This window comes from Protopterus annectens, chromosome 7.part0 (genome assembly GCF_019279795.1).
Source record: "Protopterus annectens isolate FY-2018-M chromosome 7.part0, PAN1.0, whole genome shotgun sequence".
Classification (NCBI taxonomy): domain Eukaryota; kingdom Metazoa; phylum Chordata; order Ceratodontiformes; family Protopteridae; genus Protopterus; species Protopterus annectens.
In genome coordinates, this window is record NC_056739.1 from 1,158,658,121 (window position 1) to 1,158,671,969 (window position 13,849).

The 13,849-nt window shown below is 44.8% G+C and overlaps 1 protein-coding gene across 5 annotated transcripts in view; it reads left to right on the forward strand.

Moving 5' to 3' along the window:
- Positions 1-13,849, forward strand: part of HERC1 (HECT and RLD domain containing E3 ubiquitin protein ligase family member 1) — a 3,987,333-nt gene that overhangs the window by 2,781,553 nt on the left and 1,191,931 nt on the right. The gene's annotated exons all lie outside the window — the stretch shown is intronic.

Here is a 13,849-nt window from a genome sequence, read left to right on the forward strand (position 1 = left end):
GGGAGAGTTGAGCGCAAATGCTGTAGACAGATTATGTGCAAGGACCTGCATAACAAGTATCTCTTTTTCCCCTAGGCCTGGAACATGGTCACAACTCTTGCTCTGCTTGCCAGTCCTTTGTTCCCAAAGCCCTTAGGTCAAGGCTTTCCACTCTCAACACCTTTGTAGAGACCCAGCATCATAAACGCTTGTTCCAGTCCTAGGTGACTGACTCCGCATCCTTAGACGTTCCCCTGCCACCAAATAAAAAATTGGAGGCCTCAAACGTATCTGAAGTCCATCTTTTCTGACTCCATTGTACCTGTTGAGGTTGCAGAACCTACGATACGTCAAGCTACTTCTCAGTTGCCTGCTACTGAGACCTGTTGGAGGCAGGGTATGGCTCATGAGGCCTTGCAGACTGCTGATATGTCCAAGGAACTGCATTTTATCATTTCATAGGGCCGCACAGCATCTTGTTCGGGAAGATGTCACAGGTTGTTCAACAGAAGTCAGACAGGCTCCAAACCTCCACATCTCATCCAGACAGACACCACACCTAAAAAGAAAAAAAAATGAAGACTAGGCATGTGGCCTATCCCTCAGCAGCTAGGGAAGAGGAGTGAATATACTTCTCACAGTGATTGTTCAAAGCCATTATATCTTTAAAACCTGTTTCCTTTTGGTCACCACAGGCTGCTCCTCAGAAAACTTCCCCAGTTTCATCATCTTCTGATGAAGAACAGGACTGCAACTCTGGTCATTCTTTGGTCTAGTCCTGTCAACAACATTATCCAGTGCAAATCTCTCTAAACAAAGAGGACTCGCTCTCACCACATTCTCCTTTTGAGGAAGCTTACTTTGGGGGGACCATTCAGAGCATGGTGAAGCACTTCGAATGGCAGTCCACTCAGATCTTTGATGTTCAGAAGATGTATTGTACTCTGTTTGCATTGAGTAGTCTTGGCCCTTCTCCAGTCCCTGTTGTCCTTGAGGCTTTCCAAGATGCCTTGCAGTCCATCTGTTCTCACCTGATTTTCACCCACTAGCTCCTAAGAGACCAGACAGGTTTTACAAGGTGCATGATGAACTAAAATATAAGAATCCAATGTCAGACCCACTCTGCAGTATCTCTGTCCCTCTCTCTTCAGATAAGCCATCTAAGCTTCTGCCCAGTGCCAATGCCCTACGAGCTGACAAATATAGAAGGGATATGGATAGATGATGAAAGAAGATTTACACCTGTGCTATCTTGGCTTTTAAGGCAGTTAATTACCAGATTCAAATGACAAAGTACTTTATCTCTATCCTGCATTCCTTAAGTAAAGTTCCCAGCACTGCACCCCTTGGACACCCTGATCCCCCTCCCCCCTTGTCTCAAAAAGGAGTTACTCTGGTGGAAGGGGAAGGTCATCATCACCCCAACACTGCCATTATCACCTGTTTAACAGGTTCATATATACTCCTCGAATGAGGCATGGGGGCATGGACATGATCACACTGAGTGCAGTGGAAATGGTAACCACAGTTTCTGAAGAAAGAGAGAAGTCTGAAGGAAGTGATTGCTCTTCTGCAAGCTTTGCAGATTTTCTTCCACTTTTGGAAACCTAGATGACTCCTGGTGTACACAGACAACACTGTGACCATGTGATACATAAACAGGGAGGCACCAGTTCATACTAACTGTGCAGGTTAGCACAAGAGGCATGGAACTTGGCAACCATAATTAGCATCATGCTTGCAGCCACATACATCCCTTCTCAGGACAGTCTGCTAACAGACTCCCTATGTCACTCCCTGGAGGATGCCTATGAATTGACGTTGAAAAGAAAGGATTTCCAGACAATCACTCTTCAGTGGGGGCACTCCTCAGATAGACCTTTTTGCATCACCAACCAGTTAACAGTTCCTGCCCCAAGGACCATTGTCCCACATCCTGGAAGACAGTTGCTTTGTCCTTCCAGTGGACAGGGAAGCTCCTCTATGCTTTTCCTCCTCTTCCAAAAATTCTTCTCAAGCACAAAAGGAAGCATCCAGACCCCTTTTACTGGCAGCATTTTGGCCAAGGCAACATTGGTCCCCTGTGCTATTTCACCTGACGATGGGAAATTACAGGAGAATTCTTCCTCAAACAAGTCTGATAACTCTGCCAAAAGGATTGGTACTCCACCCAAACCTTCCATCTTTCAGTCTGACCCTATGGATAATAAGATTTAAATTCTTCAGACACACCTCTTCTCTGAAGAGGTGGTGCAAGTTCTACAGGAGGCCAGGAGACCCATGACTGGAAAATCTTACACTGCTAAATTGAAAGAGGTTTTGGTGCTGTAAACATAGTCAGGACCCACTCTTATCTTAAGCATCTGCTGTATTGCAGTATCTCTACAGACTGCTTCGATCATGTTTGGCACACACTTTTATAAAAACTCACCTGTCAGTTATCAATGCATGCCTCCCTGTTATGGCTAGAGCAGATGTCAAGCTTTTCCTCTGGGAAGACGTGCACCTTAACCCACAAAGGAAACCCATCTCTTCCCCTTGGGAACTTAATTTTGTGCTAGAAAGGCTTACACTGCCTCCCTTTGAACCAGCATGTTCCACTTCTCTAAAATCCTGTACATGGAAAACCATACTTCTTTAGGAAAACCATACTTCTTTAGGCTCTCAGCACTGCTAGGAGAGTTTCTGAGTTGGGGGAACAAAACTTAGATTCTCTTGACATTCACAGGCAACTCCGATATTATCTGGACAAAACTAAATCCTTCAGAAAAACTGATTAGCTCTTTGTTTCATTTATGAGCCCTGAGCTGGTTCAGCCAGTCTCCAAACAAAGTATTGTTACTTGGATTTTTAAGCCACTGCTACTCACAGTATGGTAAGACTCTGCCTTTCTGCCCAAAAGTACATTCCACTAGGGCAGTTGCGCCCTCAGGGCTTTTCTTGGTTCTCTGTACACACTTTTACCAGATGCTACAAAACTGTCTACGGCAGCCTTACTCAGTCAGTTCTGTCTTGGCTGGTGGGCAACTCTTCTACAGAGTAGCCAACCACCCTTCTTTCATCCTTCATCTGTGGGAATTCCCCATATGTCAGGAATACTGGAACAGTGATTTCAGTCAGGACATTGTACAGTTGTGTAAGAACTTAACATAACAGTAGATATCCTTTTAGTCATTGTTGCAGTATTCCATCCTACCGTCCACCTCTTTTGCTCCATCTTATTGAAACTTTCATTTTCCTCTCAGTAACACCAGAACAGGAGAGTTTTCTTACCTTTTCGAGCTACAACCCTCCTAGTTGACCAGTATCTCAGTCATCTTCAGGCCACTGGCTTTGAGGTATTCTGAGGATCCATGCTGATATATCTATCTATATAGCCTAACGTAAACGAGCTGAGGTCAAGTGTCAGATGTACAGTGGATATAAAAAGTGTTCAGACCCTTTAAAATGCCAGGTTTTTGTAATATAAAAAAATGAGACCATAATAAATAATTTCAAAACTTTTTCCACCTTTAATGCGACCTATAACTTGTACAGTTTAGTTGAAAAACAAATCTGTTAGGGGAAAAATATAAAAGATGTACAATAAGTTGGTTGCATAAGTGTGCACATCCTTAAACTAATACTTTGTTGAAGCACCTTTTGATTTCATTAAAACATTCAGTCTTCTTGGGTAGGAGTCTGTCAGCATGGCACATCTTGACTTGGCAATATTTGCCCACTCTTACTTGCAAAAGCATTCCAAATCTGTCGGATTATGAGGGCATCTCTTGTGCACAGCCCTCTTCAGGTCACCCCACAGATTTTCTATTGGATTTAGGTCTGGGCTCTGGCTGGAGCACTCCAAAACTTTAATTTTCTTCTGGTGAAGCTATTCTTTTGTTGATTGGGATGTATGCTTGGGGTCAGTGTCGTGTTGAAAGGTGAAATTCCTCTTCAGCTTTCTAGCAGACGCCTGAAGGTTTTGGGCCAAAAGTGACTGTTATTTGGAACTGTTCATAATTCACTCCACCTTGACTAAAGCCCCATTTCCAGCTGAAGAAAAGCAACCCCAAAGCACGATACTGGCACCACCATGCTTCATCGTGGGGATGGTGTTCCTTTGGTGATGCAAAGTGTTGTTTTTGTGACAAATGTACCTTTTGGAATTGCGGCCAAAAAGTTCAGCTTTCATCTCATCAGACCATAACACATTTTCCCACGTGCTTTTGGGAGCCTTGATGAATTGTTTTGCAAATTTTAGCCAGGCCTGGATGTTTTTCTGCGTAAGAAAAGGCTTCCGTCTTGCAACCCTAACCCATAGTCCAGACGTATGGACAATACGGGAGATTGTTGTCACATGTAGTACACAAGCAGTATTGGCCAGAAATTTCTGCACCTCCTTCAGTGTTGCTGTAGGTCTCTTGGCAGCCTCCCTGACCAGTTTTCATCTTATCTTTTCATCAATTTTGGAGGGACGTCCAGTTATTTGCAGCATCACTGTTGTCCCATATTTTCTCCACTTTTTGATGACTGTCTTCACTGTGTTCCACAATATATCCAATGCTGTGGACATTTTTTTGAACCCGTCTCCTGACTGATAACCTTTCAATAATGAGATCCCTTTAATGCTTTGTAAGCTCTCTATGAACCATGGCTTTTGCTGTAGCAGGCAACTGAGTAAATGTCATGAAAATCCTACTAGGACAGCTGAACTTTATTTGGGGTTAATCAGAGTCTCTTTAATTGATGGCAGGTTTGTACCCAAGAAGACTGAATATTGTAATTAAATCAAAAGGTGCTTCAACAAAGTATTAGTTTAAGGGTGTGCACACTTATGCAACCAGCTTATTGTGCTTTTTTTATTTTGTATATTTTTTCCTCTAACAGATTTGTTGTTTTTCAATTAAATTGTACAGGTTATAGGTCACATTAAAGGTGGGAAAAGTTTTGAAATGATTTATTATGGTCTCATTTTTAAAGTCTGGCATTTTAACAGGGGTGTGTACACTTTTTATATCCACTGTACGTCATAGAAAAGGTAAAACTTTGGAACCTGGTCAGACGTATGCTGTAACAGCCCATGTATGAGGAATACTTCAACATGTCAGTAGGACATCTACAGTTATGGTAAGTTCTTACATAACTGCACTTTCATTAATGGGTTGGTTCAAATCAAACCACTGGAATTTAACAAAGTATTAGCTCTCAGAATAGTGATATAAGGGATTATATGTCTAGAACTGTGTTATCTGCTGGTTGATTTAAGATGTGGTTGTCTTGTAGCATTGGGCTGCTCATTGTCCCACTTTTTTGCTTTTTATTTTCTGCTTTATCTAGCAAGAGTACAAAATAAAGAACATTTTCTGTCAAGTTTCATCACTGATATTTCAGAAATTCAGTATTCTGCCAAGTAAAATTATTCAGTAAGTTTCAACAATTTTAAACATTTTCTGAATTTTCTAATGACCACTTTTTTGTTGCGCACTTAGTGAAAATGCAGCTGTTACACTTTTTTTTACTCTGAGACAAGGCCCATTCAGTAACATTTGAATTAATCAGACTTCAAGAGCCAGATTGAGAGATTTGCAGACAGATATTTCCCTTTGAACAGTCTTAAACTCGGATCAAAAACCAAGCTCATCTCAAAGGAGATGAAGTCAACTCCTCAGTCTGAGCCGGATCATGAAAAGTTAATTAAGAAAAAGAGAGAGACCCAAAGAAGGAAGTGTCTGAGATCCTGAAATAAGCATCTGATGTCATTTTCATTTATTCCTCAACTGTTGGGTTTGGATCCAACCCGGCCGCATTTTCCAGCTCGTGGAACACTGAAACTCTCGAGCTCCTCCCTTACCTGTAATGCCCCAGACAACTAACATTTCTCAGATCTCATTTGCCATTTTTGCATATGGACATGGTCATTCTAAACTCTTGGGTTAGCTAGTTTTCGTGAGTGAAAAATCTTTTTTCAGAAAATTTTGTCTGAAAACAACTTTTCTCATATAATTTATGCTGTCCTCCCTTCTATATATTGCTCTTTTGTTGTAAATCTTCTTACCATAGCTGGTATTCTATCTCCTTGTACTTTTTATACCCTTCTAGTTCTATTATAGAGTTAGTTTGGAAATGTCTGCGAAGCTTTCGGGTTTTAAAAAATGTATGGCCTGTGGCCATAAAATACCATTGTCAGATGCACACACTAAATGTGTCTGTTGTCTAGGCACTGTGCATCTAGACTTTGAGTTGTGACATCTGCATAGCTTTCAGTCCTAGAGCTCTGATAGACCAGAAAAACAAATTGATTTTAAGAGGTTTGCTGCCCTATAAATCATCAGAAACATCATCTGGGGCTCAAACCCCCAATAAATCAGACAGTAAAGATGTGAAAAAGCATTCCCCGGATCCAACTTCCCCTTCAACTCTAAGTTTAGAACTTCCTTGCAAAGGTTTGAAACCTTCAGATCTGACCCCCTTAGATCCGAAGACTAAACCTGAAAAGTTCTCGTCATATCAGATCCATACTATTGGTCTTGGATCCACTTTCCTCTTGCCTCCCTTCTCCCTACTAGGCTAGGTCTCCTAGGCACCATTATTCAAGACCACCATCGACAGCATCTTCCACTCGTTCCTGCAGAAGTCTGTCCAAAGCTGATGTGGACAAGATGATGGGAAAATTCCTCTCGACGCAAACTCAGATACGGGTTCTTTTGGCTCCGACCCTGTTTTTGTCCGAAGACCTTTGTTAGTACTACCTCTGCCAATACTGCCTCCTTCTTCAGTCTGACCTTTGGTTTCAGGGCAGTTGGATCTGAGGATTCTGGAGTCATCCTCATCGGAGCCTAAGATCATGGTATCTTCCACTCTGTTGGCGTCTCTGAGTGGATCGGCTCTGATCACTTTGGAGCTGTAGTGCCAGCACTGAGTTCGGGGTGTTGGAGTCTACTTCAACATTGTCGGAGCTGTCTCTGCCCCTTGGAACTTTGGCATTAGATAGCTTAGCTCTGACACCTTCCTGGGATAGTCTGCCTTTGGGACGAAGGGAACAGATGGGCCAGAAGCATATCTTTTTGGAGCCATCAGTTTTTCTCTCCCAAGCATTCTGCTTTCGAGGTGGTAGAGAGAGCTTCCTGTGCTCCTAGTGTCAGGATGTCTGCCCCTCCTTAGCTCCGATGTCCCAACCCCATTCGTGTCTGCATCTTGAGCCTCAACTTCCTGTGTCTGTGAAACAGCCAGCCAGCCCAGATAAGTCACCAGGATACCCAGCAGGGTGTACTAATTTCTTTTGATGCTTCTGCAGAGCATCCCATGGAAGAAGTTCCGAGAAAGCAAAAGAGCAAGAGGAGGCTCTTAGACTCTCCACAAGAGTCTGTCACAGAGGATATAGATTTTGAGGAGGAGGAAGGGTCCTCAGGTCACCAACTGATGACTTCTCATCTGGAGACATTCTAGAAATTTTAAAGCAAAGGGGTGGTTAGTCTCCTGATAACCCTTCTCAACAGGAGTCTGTATTCGTAGAGGCTTTTTTGAGCTGGCCCCTCTATCTTCTGGGTGACTTTTCCTGCCGATGAGTTCATTGATTTAATCTCCTGTTGGTCATGGAAGGAAACCTGACAGCATTGAACTGATCCCCAAGGGACCATATAAGATCCTGACCCCACTGCAGGACACAGAGCTCCAGAGCAAGGGAGAACCAGTTGATGCCACGGTTGTAGCACCAGCCACGAAGAAGAAATTAGGAGAACGTAGTTCCTCTATCCACCCCTTAACAGGGAATCTAGGGCATTGGACAGCTTTGGGAAGTGTGTATATCCTTCAGTGACCTTTGCCCATCGGTCGCTGAATTACTCTGCACAGTTCAGAAGACTCCAGAGGGATTTGATTAAGGAGCTTTATAAATCCCTCTTTGAGACCATTTCTTCTAAGGGAGAGAACAGTACTACCTTGCTGTTGGCTACCCTACAATCCATTTCAGACTCATCCATGAGACTTCTCACATGCAGTTGAAAGTACCTCACAGGCAGTGAGTTCAGGCATTTCCTAGATACGCTTGTGTGATTTTGTGGCTCTTCCTTCATTAGTGCTCCCTTTGATGGAAGTTCTTTATTTGGCCTCAAAGTAAAAAACACACACTCCAGTTGTGAAAAAGGGAGGTAAAACCCCGTCTGCTGTGGGCGTACGTTTTTTGACTCCTCAAAGGACTTTTTCTAGGAACCAGCTAGGCAGATGGAAAATATGGTTCAGAAAGTCCCAGGGCCCCTTTTAAGATCCACGTGGAGATAGCTCCCCCTGTGCAGTGGGGGGGGGGGGTTCTAAATGGAAGACACCATCCATGCAGCAGAGGTGGTCTGCTGAACCAGGGATCTGGCAGTATCTTCTCTGACACATCCTACCAGCGCTCCTGAAAGGAGGCCTGACTCTTCATCTCTGAAGGTAGCCAGGGGTCGTTTATCCCTGTACCAGAGAGCTTAGCTCGAGATTACAAAAGATTCGTGAGTGCAGAGGATTATTTCTAGAGGTTATAAAATACCCTTTTTCCTACCACTCCTTTTGATAGTAAATAAAATCTCCAATGTTATTCCCAGTCAGAGGGAAGCAGCAGAACTAGAAATAAACAAGCTGCTAGGAAAAAAGTCATCCAAGAAGTGCCCCCAGACCAGAGAGAGTCTGGAACTTACTCAAGATTCTTTTAAGTGCCAAAGAAAATAGGGGACTAGAGACTAATTTTTGGGTCTCATGATCTGAACAAGTCAGTTCAGTACACCAAGTTCTGGATGGTCACGGTTCAGTCCTTTCTGTTTTTTCTGCACAAGGATGGCTGGATATGCTCAGTAGATCTTCAGGATGACTACTGTCATATCAAAATGAACAGACAATGCTGGAGATTTCTACGTTTTTGGCTGGGAGCCAGTGTTTACCAGTTCAGAGCTCTGCCCTTTGGTCTCACCACAGCCCCCAGGGTGTTCCTCAAGTTTGTGACAGTAGGAGCAGCTCACTTGAGACTATAGGGATTCTGGGTGTTTCCATATTTGGACTAGCTTATAACCGCTCTGACCAGGCATCATTTAATCAAAACATGAGATTATGTACTCCAGTTAGGTCTTCTGTTAGCCTCTCAGATTTGGATGTGCATCGGGTGGTGCAGAAGCTTCTTCAGGCACCGACCTTTGCAAGATTGTTATCGGCTCTGACCCAGGTGGCTTCGGAGCCGAAGACCCTTATGCCAGATATGTCTCTTCCTCCTCTAAGCCATACCAGTCCTTCGGAGCCGGAGGAGTCAGACCTACTGATTGTGGCGCCTTCGGAGCTGCCGCCTGCTCCAGTGTCTTCGGCTCCTTTCACTCTGACGTCCTCGGCTCCGATCAAGGACTCTAGGAGCCGACACTCTGGTCGGGTCCGGGGAGGATAGTCAGACCGACTTGTCGGTTCCAACTCTGCCTCTCGGGGCTTCGGTTCGGATGAGCTCGGCTCATACCTCGGGCTTAGAGTCCACTGTCCCAGTGCCTGGGGTGTCGATGGTTTCTTCGGATCCTTCGGTCCCCTCGCACCGAAGCAGGGGTGCCTTCGAAGCCATGAGGAGAGTTATGTCTCCCAAGACATCCTCAACTTCAGGTCCGGCTTCATCATCTCCTAAAGCAGTTGTGTTTGCTTCTGCCTCACAGATCCTAGCTAAGCGCAGAGACCCAGAGCCTCAGGAAGCCCCATTGGGTGGCCCATGCTCTTCCGAGACCTCTCCAGAAGCTCCCACTGGAGAGGTTCCCAAGAAGAGATTGTGTAAGAGGAAACATTTGGACTCCCTCAGGAGTCATTAACATCTGATACTGACTTGGATGAATCAGAAGGGTCCTCATGGTCCCCCTCTGAGGATATCTCATTTACAGAGATACTGGAAATCCTTAGGCAGAGGAGTGACTGGCAGTCCACCAACCCTAGTGAGGATGAGTCGGTCCTCCTGAAGGCTTTTGGGTCTCAGCCCTCCACCTCTTGGGTGTCTCCGCTCTTCGATGAGCTTTTGCAGCTGGTCTCACAAAGGGAGTGAGAGTCTCTGGACACCATGGAGCCTGTCCCTAAGAGGCCCAATAAGTTCATATCTGTCCCCCTAGAGAAATCCTTCTTGACCATAGGTGTGCCAGTTGATGCCATGATGGTGGTGACAGCCACCAAAAAGGAAATGTCTGAAACTTCCTCGTCTATCCCTCCTCCTAACAGAGAATCTAGGATCATGGATAGATATGGGAAGCCCATGTTTAGTTCAGCGACTTTTGCACTTTGTTTGCTTAACTATTTAACTCATTTTACTAGACTACAAAGAGATCTCCTTAAAGAGCTGGGAGATACTCTTCAGGGTACAGTAGCTGCAGGAGCTACAGACAAAGTTGCCTCCCAGCTTGCTACTCTCAATTCCATAGTGAATTCGTCCATGCCCCTCATTTCATATGCAGCTGATAGAATGAGTAGGGCAGCGGGTACAGGTGTTGCTCTTAGGAGACACTCCTGGATGTGCTTGTGTTCCATCACGGAGCCCTTCAAGTCTTCCTTTGTGAATACCCCCTTTGATGGCTCGTCCCTTTTTGAGCCCAAAGTCAGGGAAACTTTAACCAGGTGTGAGCAAGACGGAAAGACTCTGTCTGCCGTCAGGGTCTGTCTTTCCACCCCTACCGGACCCTACCCCAAGGGTCAAAGTAGAGGAAAAATGTGGTTCTGAAAAGCCCAAGGAGCCTTTCAGGACACACATGGTGAACCCCCCTCCAGGGGCAGAGGAGGGGGCAATAATGGAAGATGCTGCCCACATGGCAGAAGGGGTCCACAAAACCAGGGTGATAGAGATCACTTCTTTGGGAAGCCCTACCAGCGCTCCTGAAAGGAGGCCTGACTGCCCTGCTCTGGAGGCAGTCGGAGGTCGCTTATCTTTGTACCCAGACGCCTGGCTCAAAATAACAAACGACAACTGTGTACAAAGTATCATTTCTAGAGGATAAGTCATCCCATTCGCAACACTCCCTCCACCGACAAAGACAATACCGGACGTTCCACCCAGTTACAGGGAACAAGCAACAGTAGAGGTCCAGACGTTGCTAAGAAAAAGAGTCATCCAAGCAGTCCCAGCAGACCAGACAGGATCCGGAACTTACTCAAGATTCTTTTTAGTTCCAAAAAAGACAGGGGACTGGAGACCTATATTGGACCTCAGCAGACTAAACAAATCTGTAAGGAAAGAGAAGTTTTGGATTGTCTCACTTCAGTCAATACTTCCCTTCTTAGGGAGAGACAATTGGATGTGCTCGCTAGAACTCCAGGATGCCTGCTACCACATAAAAATGGCCAGGCCATCCAGGGATCATCCACTTCCCGCTGGGAGACAATCATTACCAGTTTCGAGCCCTGCCTTTTGGTCTCACTACAGCCCCCAGAGTGTTCACCAAATGCATGGGAGTGGTCACGGCTCACCTGAAACATTTAGGATTCCAGGTGTTACTGTACCTAGACGATTGGCTCCTTACCGCCACCACCAGGCATCAACTCATTCAGGGCAGGGAGTCCACTCTGTCATTCTGCAGTCAGGTGAGCATTGCAATAAACTCATAAAAATCTGCCTTGTCGCCATCGCAGCATATCGTCTTTATCAGGGCAGAACTGGACACCAGTACGCTAAGACTTCCAGTAGAGAGAGTCTTACTTCTCTGTCAGCATGCTCGCATTTTAATATCCAAAAACAAAGCACCAGCATCAGAAGTTCTGAAATTGTTAGTAATGATGGCAGCAGCAGTTCTGGCCATACCACTGGGTCGTATGCACATGCAGATACTGCAATGGCTATTGTTCACTCAGTGGTCTTACCAAGAGCTCCCCATGTCTCACATGATAATGATTACAAATTACTGCGAAAAGGATCTTCAGTGGTGGTTGACTTCACTTCATGTTACAATAGAACGCCCATTTATGCAACCCCCTCTAGCGGCCACAGTGACCACGGATGTTTCCCTGATGGGGGGCATTTTCAGGGAAAGGCAGCCCAAGGCACATGGATTGATCGAGACACATCTGCATATCAATGTCCACGAGATGAGAGCAGTACTTTTGGTGTTGCAGTACTTCCAGGACTCTCTTCCGCTGGGTACGATTGCAATTCAGACGGACAACATGTCAGTGGTCTGGTATTTGAACAAACAAGGAGGAACCAGATCATACCCCCTTTGCCACGAGGCCCTCAGTGTATGGCAATGGGCTGTTTCTACCCAGAGCTTTCTGTTAGCAACGCACATCCCTGGGAAATCCAGCGTGATAGCAGACAAGCTGAGCAGAGCAATTTTGTTGCCCTACGAGTGGTCCCTCAAGATGGTAATAGTGGACAGGATATTCTGCAGGTGGGGCTAGCCTTGCTGCGACCTTTTTTCCAGTCACATGAACATGAAATGCAGAAGCTACTTTGCCCTGATTCCTCCTCTGGGAGAAGACCCAAGGGACGCACTCATTCACGATTGGCCCCCCGGGTTTCCTTTATGCATTCTCACCAATCCCATTGATACCCAAGGTATTACAAAAGCAAAAGCCCTGAGAAGGACCATTATTCTAATAGCTCCTCATTGGCCTCATCAGATTTGGTTTCCCTTCCTTCGACTTCATCTTTTGGAGGACCCCTGGATTCTGGACCCAGTTCCGGACCTTCTGACGCACTTGTCGGGGGAACCTCATCCCTCTCTACAGTCCCTGAAGCTGACAGCTTGGCTTCTCCAATTCCCATCATAGCCAGGTTCCATAACCTTTCCAATGAGACAAAACAAATTCTCCTATCCTCTCATAAATCCTCTACGAGGAAGCTTTACCTCAGCAAATGGAAAAAAATTCTCTATATGCGCTTCTAAAAACAATATTGATCCTTACCAAGCCCCTATGGCCTCTATTCTAGAATTCTTGACCTTGATATTCAATAAAGGAGCTGCAGCAGCAGCAGTCCGTGTTCAACTTGCTGCCATTTCTAACTTTCATCTGGGATTTGAAGGATTTTCTGCAATTGTTAAGCATCTGGTTGGGTTTGCTTGTTCTGATTTCCTGCTAAAGAGTATATCATACAACTTGTTGGCGGTTAAAAGCATTTTCTAGAGTCTCCTTGATCCTCTATCTGTTTAAACATTTCTGCATTTTTTTTCTACCTGAGTCGTGTTGGTAGTGTAGCATTGTCTATATTCAGGCTGGTGTTTTGGGCCTAGTTTGTTAGTAGAGGCTTTGTGTCTGACCACATGTTCCAGGCCATCGTAGTTTAGCCAAAGCCAGTATAGCATTTCAGTAAAATTGAATTGTTTATGGTCATTAGCTGATTGGGGTTACCTGGACTATGGCTTGGAGTAAGCACCTCATTGGTTCTTTCAAGGTTTTTTTTTTTTAAGTTGTTTCAGGTTTCAACTTTGTTACTTAAGAAGTTAACTTGCGAGTGTTTCTGCTATTTCACACTGAGCTAATCGGAGGAAGTCGGAGGAAGGGCTCTGAGCCAACTAATCTGCGATATATAACATTAAGTATCCTGTTTTTTGCTTATTTTTGAGATATTTATAGCACCTTTATTGTCTGCATATACTTTTCTAGCTAGTTTCACTGAGTGTGAGGTATTAACTAGCAATTTTCTACAATTGTTAAGCATCTGGTTGGGTTTGTTTGTTCTGATTTTTGTTTCCCACTCTCCCTCCCTATTGCTATCCTGTTTTTATACTTGGTGGCTTTGCAACTGCCCGCCCCTGCTGTACATTTGATCTGGGACACTTCTCCCAGTCTAGTGTCATTACCTCATTCTACCTAATCCAGGGAGAACATTTGAGAAGGCCAACCCAGTTAGTTTCTGCTCCTCCTTTCCACTTTACAAAAAAAAAAAAAAAATTCTATGCTTGTTTCCTGCCTTTTC